At 44.6% G+C, this 17,259-nt stretch overlaps 1 protein-coding gene and 1 long non-coding RNA gene across 6 annotated transcripts in view; one reads left to right on the forward strand and one right to left on the reverse strand.

The window, feature by feature from the left end:
• LOC123384700 overlaps positions 1-17,259 on the reverse strand; it is a 111,438-nt gene that overhangs the window by 27,990 nt on the left and 66,189 nt on the right. For 2 of the 4 annotated variants that reach the window (XR_006596156.1, XR_006596153.1), the window contains one exon: positions 15,058-15,216. This is a non-coding gene — a long non-coding RNA (uncharacterized LOC123384700). Of the gene's footprint in view, positions 1-355; positions 1,107-15,057; positions 15,217-17,259 lie in introns of all 4 variants that reach the window. The other 2 variants (XR_006596154.1, XR_006596155.1) reach the window with 2 other exon arrangements.
• The window catches only part of CLDN10 (claudin 10), a 114,833-nt gene that overhangs the window by 7,891 nt on the left and 89,683 nt on the right, over positions 1-17,259 (forward strand). The window lies entirely within an intron of this gene.

A 17,259-nucleotide genomic window follows, 5' to 3' on the forward strand; every position in this document is an offset into this window, starting at 1 on the left:
AAGTCCCAGTTCTGCCACTAATTTTTTGTGTGACCTTGTGTAAGTCATTTAAATTCACTTTGTTTCCCCCCCTCCTTTTTTTTTTTTTTTAAGTTTATTTATTTATTGAGAGAGAGAGAGAGACAGAGTGAGCACAGGTAGGGGAGGAACAGAGAGAAAGGGAGAAAGAAACCCAGGCAGGCTCCACGCTGTCAGCACAGAGCCCCATGTGGGGCTGGATCTCACAAACCACGACCTGAAGTTGGACGCTTAACCGACCGAGCCACCCAGGCATCCCTTAAATTTGCTTTAATCAGGGATGGTAAGACACACGGACACAAAATGCTGTCGTGAAGGAAGAAGTTTTTATACTCACAGACCCCTAGAGGAAGGAGGCATGGCTCCCCACACTGAACCAGTAGGGACGCTCCAGAGCCTGTCAGGAGGCCGGAGTGAGAGGGAAGCCTGGCCGACGCCGGCACTACGGTTTTGCCGGGTTTGCCGGGAGGGAGCGGGCGGAGCAGAGGAATCGGGTTAAACAAGTTCCGGATTGGCTGGCCTGAAAGATCTCCGCGGGCTCTGGGGCGTAGGGGCGGTCCTAAATTGTCTGTACCTGGCCCCTGGGTTGATTAGGGTAGAGACAGAGGCTTGCAGTGTGAAAGCTGGAGAATTGAGGTCGTTGGGGGAGTGGGCCTTGGCTTTGTTGATTTGCATACGAAAGGTGCTCTGGATCGTGAGCCTAGGTAAGCCCCGAAGGGCAGTGTCTCCCCCAGCGGTCACGTGAGGCTCTAGCCGCCAGAGCACTGAGAATGCAGTAACTAAGAACATGCAATCAATATCGTATGATAGCAGCTCCCGGGGTGTTTGCAGAGGTAGGTCAGCGAGGCCAGTGCTTTCCCATTTCGCTTCTCCTTCGGGCTTTGCGTGCTTGCCTGGTTTTCGGCGCTGGTTTTCTCCTGGTAAATATTTCTTGTGGAAAGGGTTCAGGTTTATTTTTCACAGGGTTCACTGCTCTTCTCTCTGCCCACGGCCCATCTGACCACACATGCGACAAGTCAGCTCTACCGTGTCTCCTCTGCACGGATTCCGTTACTCGTTCGTTCTCTTCCTAAAAGACACAAAGGACGCTTTCGGGGCAAACGGTATGGTGGCGTTAGTAATTTCAAAACGTCCTGCTGCTGCGCACTTTTAGGTGATCCCAGGGTGCTTCGTAACTCTGTTGCTCTTAAATGAACCTGGGATAATGAAGCTGCCAGGAACCAGCTGGTTTACAACTGGGCTTTGGCCAGATTTTTGTATGTATTACAAGAAAATTGATTACCAAAGGTTGACAATTTGGCAAATTGCCGTGATGCCATATTACAACTACAAAGGAACCCGGTAAATAGTTAATTCATTTATTCACTAATAAGTGCCTTCATCAAAGCGTTCATTAGAGTCCTTGGCACACAATATAGGTCTGGGGACTCAGTGAGGAAAAGGACATAAGCTTATCCTCAGTGGAGGTGCTGACAACCGTGTAGCTGACAATTAGCTCAGAATGAGAAGTGAGATCTGATGGTAAAGTTCAGGGGGGAGGCAGACTTCCCAGAAGAACGAGTGCTTGATCCGGCTTGAAAGATGGGTAGAAGTTTGCCAAGGAGAGAGACAGGGAGTGCATTTCAGGCCATGGGACTCCTCCAGCTCTACAATTTATTAACTGCACGACTCCGGGCAAAACGCTGGACCCCTGAGCTCTCCATCTGTAAAATGGGAACCATATCCCCTCCTTCAGAGGCTGGTGATGAGGATTAAGTGAGTTAACTTGTGGAGAGCGTTTAGAACAGTGTCAGGCACAGAAAGCAAAGGCCTCAGAGCCGGAAGGAACCAAGTGCCTCAGGGAACTGTGAGCAGGAAGAGTGGGGGGGGGGGGGGGGGACGTGAAAAGTCAGCCTGCAGGTATCGCAGAAGGGGAGCTTGCCAAGGGACCTTTAAGCTCCCTGAAGAAATGTAGACTTTGTCTCAGAGAGGCTGGAGAGCTATTGAGACATTTCAAACAGAGAATACCGGATAGGGCCTGCATTCTAGAAAGATCGTGCCGTATTTCGTATCAGAACCTGAACCAAGGGGACAGCAGTGGGAACAGACAAGGAAGATACTTAGGGGTAGAAGTGATAAGACTTAGCAATGTGGTGGCTCATGAGGGGTGAGTCGCATTAAGGACGCCCCTGAGCACTCCTGTCTGGAGATATGAGCGGTGACAGAGAAAGCTGCTGCAGAGCAGGTCGAAAGCTTAATGCAACCTCAGGGAGTCACATAAGAATATCAGAGTTAGGAGGGTAATAGTATTACCCCATATTTTGTAGTTCCGTTGTCTTGTGCTGGTCTTGGGCACCATATTTTAAAGGATCTGGACATAAATCACATTCATTGACTCTAGAGGACAATGAGTTGGAGGATGAGGGTTCATGAAATAAATTCACAATGGCAATGGTCTAACCTGGAATAAAGGGGGGGGGGAAGAATATGGTCGAGGAGGGGGAGTGGGAAAGAGACAAGTATTACTACTGGGTAAACTTTGCTTTGGAATCAGATGTAGGGGCTCTACAAAGAAGAAACTTCTACTGGAGCTGCCCAACAATAAAATAGGTTGTCCCACAAAGAACTGGCTAGAAGGATCCAGGGGAGGCTGACGATTCTCTGCTAAAATGTTGGTAGAAATAATTCCTGCACTGGCTGGGAAGGTAGAGTAGTCATTTCCAGTTTGAGATCTGAGATTCCGTGAACATGTCAAAAGAGAAAGAGATATTTAAACATCAATTTTCCTGATTTGATGTTGACTTAAATATTTTTGGACAACTGTTGGGGTCGGTGCTGGGCACTTGAGAACATAGCAATAAAAAGACTTTGTCTTTGCCCTAGAAGGGAACATCAGTTAAAGTAGTAAATGTTCTAATATATATATTAATGTTATTATATTTGAACCAATGTATTTATATGTTAGAATTAAAATAATGAATATGTAATTCCCCATCTATATTGATATTTTACAGACTCTTAAAAATTTCTTTTTAATATTCACTTATTTTTGAGAGAGAGAGAGAGAGAGAGAAAGAGAGCAAGTGAGCATGAGCAGGGGAGGGGCACAGAGAGAAGGAGACACAGAATCCGGCAGGCTTCAGGCTCTGAGCTGTCAGCACAGAGCCCAATGCAGGGCTGGAACTCACAAACCATGAGATCATGACCTGAGCCAAAGTCAGATGCCCAACTGACTGAGCCACCCAGGCACCCCCATATTGATATTTTAAAAGGTCCTAAGCAAATCCAAGGGATGCCACCTAACCCTTGCCAGGGAAGGAATGACTCCTAAATTTAAGCATAAAGCTAAATGATGGGGACTGGAGATTTGACAGGACAAGTATTGCCCTTTTTTTTTTTTTTTTTAATGTTTATTTACTTTTGTGAGAGAGAGGGAGAGAGAGTGCGCGCAAGAGGGGGAGAGGCAGAGGGAGGGAGACAGATCTGAGGCAGGCTCCACAATGACAGCAGAAAGCCCGATGTGGGGCCCTGGGGCTCGAACTCACAAACCGTGAGATCACAACCTGAAGTAAAGTCCCACGCTTAACCAACTGGGCCATCCAGGACAAGTCTTACCTTTAAATTTCTTTGGCTCAATATTTTTGGTTCATATGTACCAAATATAGCCCATGTATAAAAACCAGACCAGCCATCCTCTTGGGAGACTGATTCTGTCCAGAACACAAAATGTGGACTTTTGGCAAGTGGGGCAGAGGGACTGAAGGCTATTTTCTATCTAACTACAGCCAGATGTTTTCATTTAATCCACCAGCAAACACTGAGCCAGTTTTATCTGAGGGTTTCAGCCCGCTCAATAGGATTCCTATAAATGTCCCTACCAAACTGATTCTCTGCTATATCGAGATCCTTCCTTGGCCCTGTGCCCTGGCTCCATGTGCTTACTGCTTTGCTCAGCCTCCCAGTTCCCGGAGATCAGCTGATGCCCACTCTCCCTCCTGTTTGAACCTGGACTTCAGACCCCTTGTTTCGTTCTGCCGGCTAATGTTTGGGTTCCAGGCCAGACCTGTCTTATTACTGTCCTGCACGATAATTCCAGCCTGCTTGCCCACTCAGCCCTGACCCATTGCCTTCTCTGAACTCAACTGATCTGCCTCCTGCTTCCACTCCCTCACCAGAACACGCTCTCCTGCCACCCTGTGCCTCAGGAAGAACTACCGGGGGATATCTCCAAGCTGTGAGCATTTGGGGGAAAAAGAGAAGCAGGTGGGAAAGGGTGAAGCAGAAATACAAAGCCTAGTTGACAAATGGAAGTGCCAACAGTCGGTTGTGGCTTTGATAGGAGGTGGAGCCACAAAGAGGGACCAGCGGACACTATTATAGAATGATCTGGAATCCATTTGTATTATATTATTATATTATATTATTAATATTATATTATCTTGTATTATTATATATACTATATATACATATATATAATATATGTATACATATATATAATATATATACATATATGCATATATGTATATACATATATACATATATACTATATATACATATATACTATGTACTATATAGTATATATACTATATATATATACTATATATACATATATACTATATATACATATATACATATACTATATATACATATATAATATATATACTATACTATATATACATATATATACTATATATACTATATATACATATATATAATATATATATACTATATATACATATACATAATATATATATACACTATATATACATATATATACTATGTATATTATACATATATAATATGTATACATATATACATATATAATATGTATATTATATATACATATATAGTATATATACAATATTATATATTGTATTATAACATGGGAAAATACCCGTGTTATCCTACTGACAACCTCTATCCCAGATTCAAGTTAGGACTGGGAACAACAGTCCTAGTTAGGACTGGGAACAAGTTTGAGCCTGAGAGAAGGTAGCTCTTTCCCCTTGAAACTTCCTATTCCAGCTGTAGCTCCAACTCTATCCTGTAGGGGGCGCCGAGGTCCTTGTGGGCCCAGTATTATGGCCTCTGCTCTGTCCCGCTCTTTCTGCTTCTGCTTCTGGTGCCTTCGTTAATCCTTCCTGGGAGTGGTGGGGGCGGGATGGAGGTGGGAGTCTGCCTTTGCCCAGGGTGGTGAGCCATCCAGTTTGTGGTCCAATTCCACTAGAATTATACAGCAGATTCATGCTAGCATGTTTGTGCCACGTGGACATGCACATGTGGACCCAGCTGGTTCTTCAGCCAACTATACAGCCGTACCACTCTCACCATGCAGACACACTTACACATTCCACACACACGCACACAGGCTCACATTCACCGTGTGGGTACCACACACACACACAGACACCAACCATTCAGGTTCCACGTCAAACCACACACAACCACCCACCAGTGCAGAACTTCGCACGTATCGCACGCAATACCCAGAGGAGCCAAAAGACAGACTCCGAGACTGAGGTTTTCGCTAACAGTTAGAAATGTGGAACCACTGGACCGAAAGTTGAAAATCGCTGCTCGTCAGCACCAGAATAGGAAGAAATTCACACTGAAGCAGGGGTCAGCAGAGGAAACTTAGCTTCTGGCCTCATCCTCGATGCCTCTCACAGCCCTGGAGTACAGTCTCGACCACACTGTCCTCTTTGTCTACTAGATGTACTTTTAATCACCTTACCTCCTTCTGGGTCTCCTAGCTTGCTAAGTACAGGTGAAATTTGGGGCCTGGCACGTTGTGAAATGATCAGTTTCCTCCCTCCCTCGTTTCCTTTCCTTTTCTTCCTTCCTTCCTTTCTTCCCGCCTTCCTCCTTTCTATCTCCCTCCCTCCTCTCCTTCCTTTCAGAGTAGGGACCTTGAAACCTGACTTCCTGTTCAAATCCCAGGCCTGTCATTACTAGCTGCGTGACCTTGGTCTAGTTACTTAACCTCTTTCAGTTTCCTTATCTTTAAAATGAGGTTAATAATATTTTCCCTATGAGAAAGGTTAAATGAGTTGATATACATATGAGTTAGCCATTATTGTTGTTTGCTCCAAACCACAATTCTAGTCTTTTAAGACTGCCTTAAATCATGAAATTTGGTCATCTTTATGTTAGCTACTTTCCCAGCTTAGCATCATCTAAAAACCTGCAGCATATTCCCTGTGGTCTCTGTGGGTTTACTCCTACCCTTCCCCGCTCCTGCCCCAGAATTCCAGATGGCTGCACATATTTCTTTTCTTTCTTTCATTTATTTTTGAGAGAGACGGAGCATGAGTGGGGGAGGGGCAGAGAGAGAGGAAGACACAGAATCCGAAGCGGGCTCCAGGCCCTGAACTGTCAGCACAGAGCCCGACGCAGGGCTCAAACTCACGAACCAGAAGATCATGACCTGAATGGAAGTTGGAGGCTCAACCCTTGGAGCCACCCAGGCGCCCCGCCCTTGCTTCTTTCAAACTGCTGACTCCAGGCTTTCACCAAGCCTTCCCTCTTCGGAATTCCATGCTATTTTCTTTGTCTCCTCCCCACAACCCCCTCCTGACTTTCCTGCTTGTTTGGATGAAACCACCACTCAGCTGGTCACCTAGGCTAGAAACCTGGAGTCACGTAATGCCTGCCTGGGCTTCTTCAGACCCCATATCCAGTCACTTGCCTACTCCTGCAGAATCTGCCCGCCACACCCTCCTCTTCTCCCGGTTGGGAGGTTTGCCTTGTCTCTGGTTCAGCCAATTGCCTACCTGGGCTCAGTCTCAGGGTGCTCCCTGCTGAACTAGATTGGGACCAGATATTAGAAAGACAGATTTTTCAAGGCACCTGGGTGGCTCAGTCGGTTAAGTGTCTGACTTCTGCTCAGGTCATGATCTCACCACTGGGGGTTTGAGCCCCGCATCAGGCTCTTGCTGACAGCTCAGAACCTGGAGCCTGCTTCAGATTCTGTGTCTCCCTCTCTCTCTGCTCCTCCCCTGCTTGCTCTCTCTCTCTCTCTCTCAAAAATAAATAAACATCAAAAAAAAAAAAAAAGTTTTTCTGCTCTTCTACTTGCTCTAAAATTCGCCAAGTCAAACTTGCAAAGGGAGACTTGCCCATTTAATTTTGGCCTTTATTCATTGCATTTAGGGAGCACTTACTCCGTGCCAGACCCCACTTTACATAGCGTCTCATTTAATTCCCAGAGTGACCATCTGAGGCGGGCACTACAGTCACATCTGTTCTATAGGTGAGGTAACTAGAGTTTAGGGAAGTCACATAAGTGGCTCAATTTCATGGCTAAGGTGGTGTCCTGGGAAGGATTCAAGTGTCAGACTGTGACTCCTGAACCCAGTCCATTGTCCATCCACCGAGGATGCGCCCTGGATAATTCCCAGCAAAAGGAACACACCACGACGGTGCTGACTTTCTAGTCTCCCTGCTGCAACCAGACTGGCCTTGTGCTTAATCTTTTTCCTAGTCTGTGCCTCTGCTCACGCCATTTGGGGCAAATGCCTTTCTTTGTCATCCCTCACGTCTCTCTCCCTTCAACCTCTACCTCAGATTCCACCTCTCATGCAAAGGCTTTTTAATCTTCTAACCAGAAGGGACCTTTGTCTCCATCTGCTCCCCCGCCCTCCCCCCCCCCCCCCCATGGCATTGGGTACTTTCCTTATTGTGATTTTGTTTCTCTGGCTTGTATTGTGGTTACTTGTGTACTTGTTTTTTGCCACCACTCGATTATAAACCCTGTGAAAACAGAGGTTGAACAAAGTCTTTCTGTCCCTTGCCTGGAAGAGTGCCCTGCATAAAATCCATGCTCTGAAGGTGCATGCTGAGTTAGTGAATTTTTGGTCAGGTTGAATGAATGGGTGCAAGGACAGGACCACAGGGGCTGGCCGCCATCCTCGGTGCCATCACTGAGCCTATCTGGGGGTCTACCAGGCCCGTGTCTCTGCTTCCTGTCCCAAAGCATGGTGTGCTAGAAGTTGTGAGGCGTCTTAGGAACCCAGTAACCACCCTCATCAAAAGGGAGTGTCTAATTCGGTGCTTCTTGCTCTTAGGAATCATGCTGGCTCCTGACAGGACCTTCTTTCTTTACTAAGAGCAAACCATCTCTTTAATTATCTATTCTAGAATTTACCTGGGGTTTGCTACCAAGCTTTCCAGTGGCATTTCTGGCATTTGGGACATTTCCGTGATCCCCACCCTTCTCCCTGATCTTGTTTTCCTTCGCTGTAAGATCACATAGGGTCCTCTCATTCAGATGTTAACATTAGGAGAAATCTCAGGCACCATTCACAATGTTCTCTTTGGGCCATCGAAAACAGCCTGCATTCGAAAGGTGAACTGAGAAATCAGAATGAGATCAAAACGACTCTGATTATTCTAATTATTTGAACAGACTCACTCTCTGAGGATTTTCTATACTGTGAGTGGTTCTGGGCTGAGTCCGCCTCTTGGTAGTCAATGGCTGGGAGATATGGATGTGGCTGTGGGTCTTGTCCATAAATCACGCAGCCACGTGTGGCCACGGTCAGCGGAAAAAAGACCTCTCCAGCTCCTCATCTGCTGGATTCTGGAGACTGGCGGGACCGCATGGCCATTTCTGTGAGGGTTCAAGTTTCTGCACGTTATGAGCAATCGGTAGAAAGTGCAGGGTAAACAGAAAGTGCCATTCACTGACAGCAGAGCCTAAATTACAAGCCCTAACCTTCTCGAGATAGCTGGGTACTGGCTGGGTTATCTGTATTACAAAACAGGTCTGAGGATGATTGCTTTGGAAATAGTCCCGCTTTTATGTGTCTTACTTTATTTTAACTCACACGGTGGAGATGAGGAGTGGAAAATCATTTTCTAACAATAAGCTATTTCCTTCCTGGGATTTTTTTTTTCTGTCAGGATTTTCTCTTAGTTACCCGGTTCCCCAACCCCACACACATCCTGCCACTCTGCTGTATTTCCTTAGCTTCATAAAGTATTTGTGATTCTCTTTTATTACGAACTTAATTCACAGGTCTTCTCTTCCTATTTATAAATCTTGACTCGCCCTTTAATCAGCATGTATTTATTTATTACCTTTTAACCTCTCTTATGTCTCATGACTTTTATTTTGTTTTTCCTGTATGTAAAAGTGATGCTCTCCACTGTACCAGTGTGTGGGGACCAAGGCTATCGTCGTACATTTGTGCCCCAATTCAAGTGCAGTCCAGGCAGAAATCAGACTTTTTCAGGGGTCCTGCTCTCAATATTTTGGAGCTTCCCTGGTGATGCTTGTAATCATCTCCTCATCTCCTACCTGCTGTTTTCCTATGTTTTCTATGCAGTTGTGGCTTCTAGAGAGACCCCTGCTTCCCTCTCCCCACGGCATTGCTGTGCATAAGCTCCTCCCCCTTAGAATTCCCCTGCCATCTTTTCTCCCTCAAGGTCATATTTCCAGCACTGCTGGCCTCGCATGTCCCTGTATCTACTCTGTCTCCTTCTCTCCTCCCTCCCTGTGTTAACTTTAGGTAGACTGTCCCAAGGATCCCAAGACTGGTAGCAATTTCAGTTCACCTCGGGGTACACGTTTCTCACAAAATACACCCGCAGCCAGGATGGTGAAGTCAGGAGATGGCTCATGTTGGGGCCACGTTGGGCCAGGACCCTGCAATCCTAACAATTTAAAGAAGCCTGATGCTGGGACCAGGTCATGGCCTTAGGCTCTTCTCCCTCTCTCCCCACCCTTTTTGGGGTTGACTGCAGGCTGGGAAGGAAACTGTTGCCCTTTTTGCAGTCTGGCAACAGTCTGGGGGCTCAGTGATGGTAGTAGAGGGCAGTGTGTGTGTGTGTGTGTGTGTGTGTGTGTGTGTGTGTGTGTGAAAGGAAGATGTAGAGAGGCTGTCAGGGTCCCAGTTCCTTTCAGAAAACTTGGTCCAGTGAAAACTTGTGGATCTGAATAGACACTGATGGCAAAGAGTGCTGTCCAGCTCTGTGTGCCTGCAGTATGTGATTTTTAAATGCAAAGGGATATTTTGGGGGCAGTGTGGTACCTAATTCCATCCCCCCTTCATAATCAAGTTTGAATTTCAAGCCTGCAAGTCCAGTTAAAACAAAAGTCATTTTACAGAAATCCCTGGCTTGTTGATTTTTTTCTGCTAGTGGGACTTTCCTGCCTTCTCTATAGTTTGTTCTGTACTGCCTGGACTCTGGAGCCACAAAAGAAGTTGAATATTCCCATTTCTGGAGGCTTCGATGATTCCTGGGCTTACCCTGTCTTCATACATCTTTTTGTGGTTCTCTGAGCCTGTGTTCCACCTGGTTCCCAGGAAACAGGCCACAGGAACGGGCTCAGGCAGTGGCCTCATTACTATTAAAAAGCTGCCTCCCTTCTCTCCCTAGGGACCAACTGGGCAAGTAAAGCCAAGGGCCTCCAAGGACACGGGTCCCTTGATTTTCTCTGCCTTGGGCCTCCCCTCCATGAAGCCTGTGATCTCCTAGGGAACTGGCGCCCCTCCCCCAGCCTTTCCCTTCTTTGCTGTATTTGATAATGAATTTGAATATTGGAGGAATATTTCCACCATTTTTTGTGCTATCCACAATGCAGTGACTGTAGACATGTCACATTTTGAAGTCTGATCTGCATTTGAAACACTTTCTCTATCATTTTCTTAAGACAAGAAAATGAAAACATCGAACTAAGTCTAGGTTTGCAGCACTTGCCAATCTCTGTGGTGTAAATGGTGTAAATACTCCTAACATGGCAATGTCAAGCTACCCACATGATGTTCTTGAACACAGAGTTGGGAAGATACGTGCACTGGCACAAAGTCGTGTGGATGTAATAGACCTGAAAGCCTCCAGAGCATAGAGAATGATTTAGGAAGTGATGTGTTTTGAGTATTTATTACCTTTGTCTTCAAGATAACTTATTTCATTGTAACTTTACATACTATTTTATTTTATTTTATTTTATTTTATTAGAGAGAGAGAGAGCATGTGGGTGGGGGAAAGGGCCAGAAGGAGAGAGACAGAGACAGAGACAGAGAGACAGAGAGAGAATCTAGAGCAGGTTCCATGCTCAGCATGGAGCCCAACTCAGGACTCGATACCACGACCCTGGGATCATGATCTGAGTCAAAATCAAGAGTTGGATGCTCAGCCAACTGAACCACCCAGGTGACCCAATCTTTTTTAAAGGCTGCGTTTAAAAATGGGCATGCAAAGTTCCTGAAAATTTAACAATTGGCTCTCGAGAGCTGGTATGAGCCGGGGAAGCCAGCCTCAGTATATGGCAGGTTACGGAGGAATGTACTGTATCTCCCTTGGACTTAAATCTAGCAGGACAGGCTCCAGCCTCATTGCCTTTGTTTTCCCTTTACCATCTTACACATAGCAGGTACAATATGACAACATGGAAGCCAGCCAGAGAAAATATGCTTCCTCCTTTGGATCTGCCTCACAGGTGACAGCACTTTTCCTATGGCTCCGGTTTCACACTACTTTGTCTCACTATCACCAGTACATCTGCTTCATTTCTCCTGCTACATGCTAGCTTCTTGCAGCTTGGAACTCAGTCTTGATCATGGTCCTGGACTCCCGGGATCCAGGACATATTAGACCTCCTCATTCCTTGATCTTTTCAATGATGGACAGTTTACCTTTGTCCAATCACAATTCACCTCACTTTCCATTGTTCTCTTGGATTCCTTCCTACCCAGAAACCCTGCAAGTCCTATGTTTCACATTTGGGAATTGAGCCCCTACTATGTGCTACCTATTGTTCTGGGCACTGGAGACACAGCAGAAAACAAGACAAAGGTCTTTGTCCTCATGGAGCTCAGGTTCCAGTGTGAGCAAGAGGACATGAGGAGGGTGCAATGGTCTGAATGAATGTTTGTGTCCCCTCACCCTGAAATTCTTATGTTGACTCCTGACCCCCAACGTGACGGTATTAGGAGGCAGGACCTTTGGAAGGTGATTAGTGAAAGGATTTGAAGGGATTAGTGCCCTTATGAGCCAGGAGCTCTTTGTTCTCCTCCATGTGAGGGTACAGTGAGAGGTCAGCAACCAGGAAGCGATCTCTCAGCAGACCTGCCCGTGTGGTACCCTGATCTCAGACTTCCAGCTTTTGGAACAGTCAGAAATAAATTTCCATTGATAATCCACCCTGTCCGTGGTACTTCGTTACAGCACTTGGAACTAAGACATGGGGACAGTGGAACAGCCCTCAAAATGCCATCAGTGTCATCATCATCCTTTCTGTGTGAATGTTCAGCGGCCTTAGCTACCTTAACCTTTTCAGGAACACTGCATCATGGCATTTCTGCTGCTTTCCATACTTTGTTTCATTGAATCTTGAAGAACTATTGTTTGAGAAACAAGAAGCAAGGTTGGGCCATAGATGGGTGAAATGCATTTTTTTCTCAATATGTTTCAGAACTATAGGAACATTTGGTTCTACTTGTCTATTAGTTTTTGCTAAAGGTAATTCCTCCAAAAGCCACATGGGCTGACAGCATTGCTCAAAGGAAAACGTACACCTGATATACTGTACTAAGGATTATTTCCTATAGCCCCTAATGGAAAAATATGTCTTAAAAATTCTCTTCCTGTAGCCTACTGGCTAGCGGCCATGGAATCCAATCCAACCAAAACACACATGTCCTATCCTGGGGTGCAGTGTGACTTGTTAGACTTCCCCCACAAAGAATGTTCAACATCTTCACAAAGGTGCAAGGAAATTGTTCATATTTATTTCTTTGTGAAGTTTTTGATTAGATTAAACACCAATATAAGTTGAATTTAAACTAATGGTAAATTTTTTAATAAAAAAACAAATTCTAAGCTCCTGAAGAAAAGAAACAGTAACTTATATTTCTACCTATATTGCACAGTACTTCCCTAGCTCAGAGCGTGGCAAAAATAAGGGCTCTGTAAGTTCATTTGTTGGATGAATGAATTTATTTATTCATGAATAAATTCTTTATTCATGAATGAACTTATTTATTCACTCATTACTTTTCTTCCTTCCCTTGCATTTTATCTGCTGTTTTCTTTATTCTTTTGACTCAGTAATACTTTTCATATCATTTTCAATAAGAGAGCTGAATAAATGCATATTGACCTGAATTGAAAAGAGAAATGGAAACAGACAGAAAATCTCTAGCAAATTGGACCAAAAATCTCCCAGTGAGTTGCAAATTAATCCAGTGAAATATTCTGGATGTTTTGGATGAGGGAATTCTAGCCCAGACAGGTCACACTCTCTTACTAACCTCGGGTCTGGTTGAAGGAAGAGCCCTCTAATCCAAAACATCCTGCGACTTTAATTTAATTTATGAAGCAACATATTGTGCCAGTGAAGTTGGGCTTGGAGATGACTTAGCAGAAAGTCTCCAGTTTGATACTGAAAACAGATGCCATCTGACGCAGCAAGAAGGACGGTGTCAGGCCAAACCGTCAGAGACAGGTGCAAACAAGCCAGAGGTGGCTTTTATTTAACATGATGTTAGAAGCAATAAAAGTTTGTGTCACCTGGGGTTAAACTTTAATTTCACATCCTTTAAATACAAGCCACACATCTTGCTATCTGCACAGCTAGTAGATCCGCTAGCCATCTCTACACATTCGCCTTACTTTTTGAAACCCAATTTATTTTTAGGTTCCGCCAGCTCTCCTTTCCTATCTTTTACATCTGTCTAAAAGTCTTAAATTTGAAGGCAAGGTTGAAACAGAAGGGAGAATAACGATGGAGCTGATGTACACGCAGGTAAGACACGCAGAGACCCTAGATGCTACCAGGCTGTGAACAGCAGGTCCCCAACCAAACTCCTCATGTTCCCCCACAAAAACACTTCCTTTCTAGCCTCCCTTGTGTTGCCATGCCCTCCAACCTCTCCTCTGTCTCCCAGTAGCATTTTATTGTGCCCATCTTGTATCTGGCTCTATTGTTGTCATCCATGCATTTATCTACTTGAGGACGGTATCTTAAACCTGGAAGAGAATGGCAGGTCTGATGCCTGGTCACCTCCACATCTCTGGAGATGACTCTGGCTTCCCCCATAAATAGGGGCTCAAAAACCAGTTGTTGAGCTAAATTAAATCCTTAGAGTTTCATAAATTTAACAAAATCTGCTTCTGATGAAACAACCATCTTCTACAATGTGGAGTTAGTTTTGGATGCAAATGGATCCTCTTTCTTTAAAAGGCCAGGTGTGCGGCTCAGGGAAGACCAAAGCAAAGTTGTCTGGGGTTCTGTGCTTTGCATGTTCTTTTTTCCAAATATTTTATTTTTTAATATTTTATGTAATCTGTACCCCCAGTGTGGGGCTCGAACTCATGAGCCCGAGATCAAGAGTCACATGCTCTGCTGACTGAGCCAGCCAGGTTCCCCTCTGCACATTCTTGATAACTGATAGGAGAGCCTTGGTTGTCTGTTTGACCTTCTACTTGGCCAAGCACATAGGGGCATTCCCTGTTGCTACCACTGTTTGTTCTATTCTATTCAAGCTTCAAATACTCTGCAGGTAGAAATTACCTTGATTCCTCCCAGCTAACAGATACCATTTTTTGGCCCTCAGTTTTCCTGGAAATGCCACTACTAGCCTCGAATTTGAATGGTTTCCAAATAAAAATCCCTCCCAAATAGGAAACATAGCCTGGATTTGTAGTTATGGTATCTGACCCTTTTCCCTCCTGGTGGCCTCGTGGGAAGCCAGACTCCCTGAAACAAAGCAGCCATTAACGTGCGAGTATGCACAGAGATCTCTCTCATCTCATAAGGGTCTGATAAAAATGGGTTGGCATATGAATTAGCATGGGCAGAAAATCACTAGGTAACAAACACCCATAGGTCCTCTTGGCCAATAGCCATAAATATTCATTTCCTGCACCTGTGATGTTTAGCCAGTCTGAGCTGGGCTCAGTTGGGTGGCTCTGCTGATCTCAGCTGGGGATCTCATTTACTCCTCTGGGGGTCTGATGGGGGTTGGCTGATCTTAGGTGGGACTGGTTAGAGTAATTTGGTTTTGCTCTACCTCTCCATCCCCTACAACTGGGCGGCTCATCTGGGCGTACCTTTTTCATAGCGAAAGCAGAACGGAACAAGCTGGCAAGTGGTTTTGTAAGCCTCTTCTTATGTCATATCTTTTGACATCCTCTTGGCCAAAGCAAGTCATATGGCTGAACTTAGAGTGACAGGATGGAGAAATACAATCCTCATTGTGACGGAAGACACTGCAAAATAAGGGTGTCCAAGGGCTTGGTTATAAGAAGTGATGAGTTGGAGCCATCAGTGCAATATGTCACAGTTGGAAGAACATTTAGCAGTGACCTCCATTCATCTCCTTTCCTTTCTTGATGTTTTGTATTCTTTGCTTTTTTCAAGTAATAATAGCATGACCTTGAGTGAAAAAAAAATCAGCTACAATAATCCAGTACCTCTTTTCTTTACCATTCCACAAGTCCTCAATGTCTACCCCTCACAAGGGAATTGTTGAGTAAAGGGAAGGACTCTACTGAAGGCCCTTATTTATGCCAAAGATCACTTTACTTTTTTTCCTTATCATTGATCCCCATTTACTCTCCAAACTTTTTTAGCTTTTCTTGTTTTATGGTCAAATCTCCAGAATTCTACCTTTGCGTTCTTTCCATGCTCGGACCCTATGTCTCCGTGTTGTTTGCACGACTGTTTTCCTGACCTACTAATGGTTTATGAAGCCCAGCTTTCCCTGGGAGGTCTGAACTATTCCATGAAAAAAAAAACCTCTGAAATGAAACAATGTCAACTTCCCAAGCCAAATTCCTGAAGGTAACTTGCTTTAAAAAAGATTTTTTTTTAACATTTATTCATTTTTTGAGAGTCAGAGAGAGCACAAGCAGGGGAGGGGCAGAGAGAAGGGGAGACCCAGAATCCGAAGCAGGCTCCAGGCTCTGAGCTGTCATCACAGAGCCCAATGTAGGGCATGAACTCATGAAACGCGAGATCACGACCTGAGCCGAAGTCGGACACTTAACCGACTGAGCCACCCAGGCGCCCCGGTAACTTGCTTTTTACATCAAAGTGAACCATTCCTGTCACAGCGCAAATGCTTGAGCACTGTGTCCTTCTGTGCGATACAGAACAGAAGAATCCACTCTTTATAAAACACTTTACATGTGGGATTTAAACTCGCTTACCAGGTTGGGTCTTTTTTTCCTCCACATCCCTGTAAAATGGTCACAAGCTCTCCACATTTTCACGGTGTCTAAAATATACACAGAAAGCATTTACCCATGCCTAGGATGTCTTGTGGGTTGGTGGGGAAGGATAAAGGGACAGGGATGCGGTGGGAGGCCTTCGTAAATGATCACAACTGAGGGAACAACTGTGAAGGGTGTAGAAAGGGCAGGAGGGTTACCAAATATCTTTTCGGGGGAATGTTGGATTATGATCCTTTGCAGGACTGTGTTAAGCCCTTGTCTTTCCTAGGCTATTTTACAACTCCAGGAAGGTAGAGGTTAACTTGTAGAAACAGTCATACAAGGGATTCCTGTTCATGGCAATACAAACAATCCCTGCTCAAGGCAATACAAAAGAATCTTGTCAGGTAGAGACTATAAAAACCAGGTGTAATGTTTTACTGATTCCTTCATAAATTAATAATAATTAATAATAAAAAACTCATGGGGCACCTGGGTGGCTCAGTTGGTTAAGTGACCCACTTTTGATTTCAACTCGTCATAATCTCACAATTGTGAGTCTGAGCCCCAGGTCCAGCTCTGTGCCAACTGTGAGGAGCCTTCTTGGGATTCTCTTTCCCTCTCTCTGCCCCTCCACTCATGCTCTCTTTCTTTCTCTTGCTCTCAAAATAAATAAATAAACTCAAAAAAAATTTATAAAAATAATAAAGAATGATGGCCTTTTAATATTTGCATGAGAGTCATGATTTTACTTATTTTTCTTTTTGGTTTTAGTTTTTTTTTTTTTTATTTTTTTACATTTATTTATTTATTTTTGAGAGACAGAGAGAGGCAGAACACAAGTGGGGGAGGGGCAGAGAGAGAATGAGACACAGAATCCGAAGCAGGCTCCAGGCTCCAGGTTCCGAGCTGACAGCACAGAGCCTGGAGCCTGCTTCAGATTCTGTCTCGCTCTCTGTCTGCTCCTCCTCCGCTCATGTTCTGTCTCTCTCCTTCAAAAATAAATAAAAACATTAAAAAAAAATAAAAAAAATCACTACCACTAAATAAATATGACTTAAATGGGAACCCTCCCCATGAGATAGAGGAGGAGAGCTA

Source organism: Felis catus, chromosome A1 (assembly GCF_018350175.1).
Source record: "Felis catus isolate Fca126 chromosome A1, F.catus_Fca126_mat1.0, whole genome shotgun sequence".
Lineage (NCBI taxonomy): Eukaryota > Metazoa > Chordata > Mammalia > Carnivora > Felidae > Felis > Felis catus.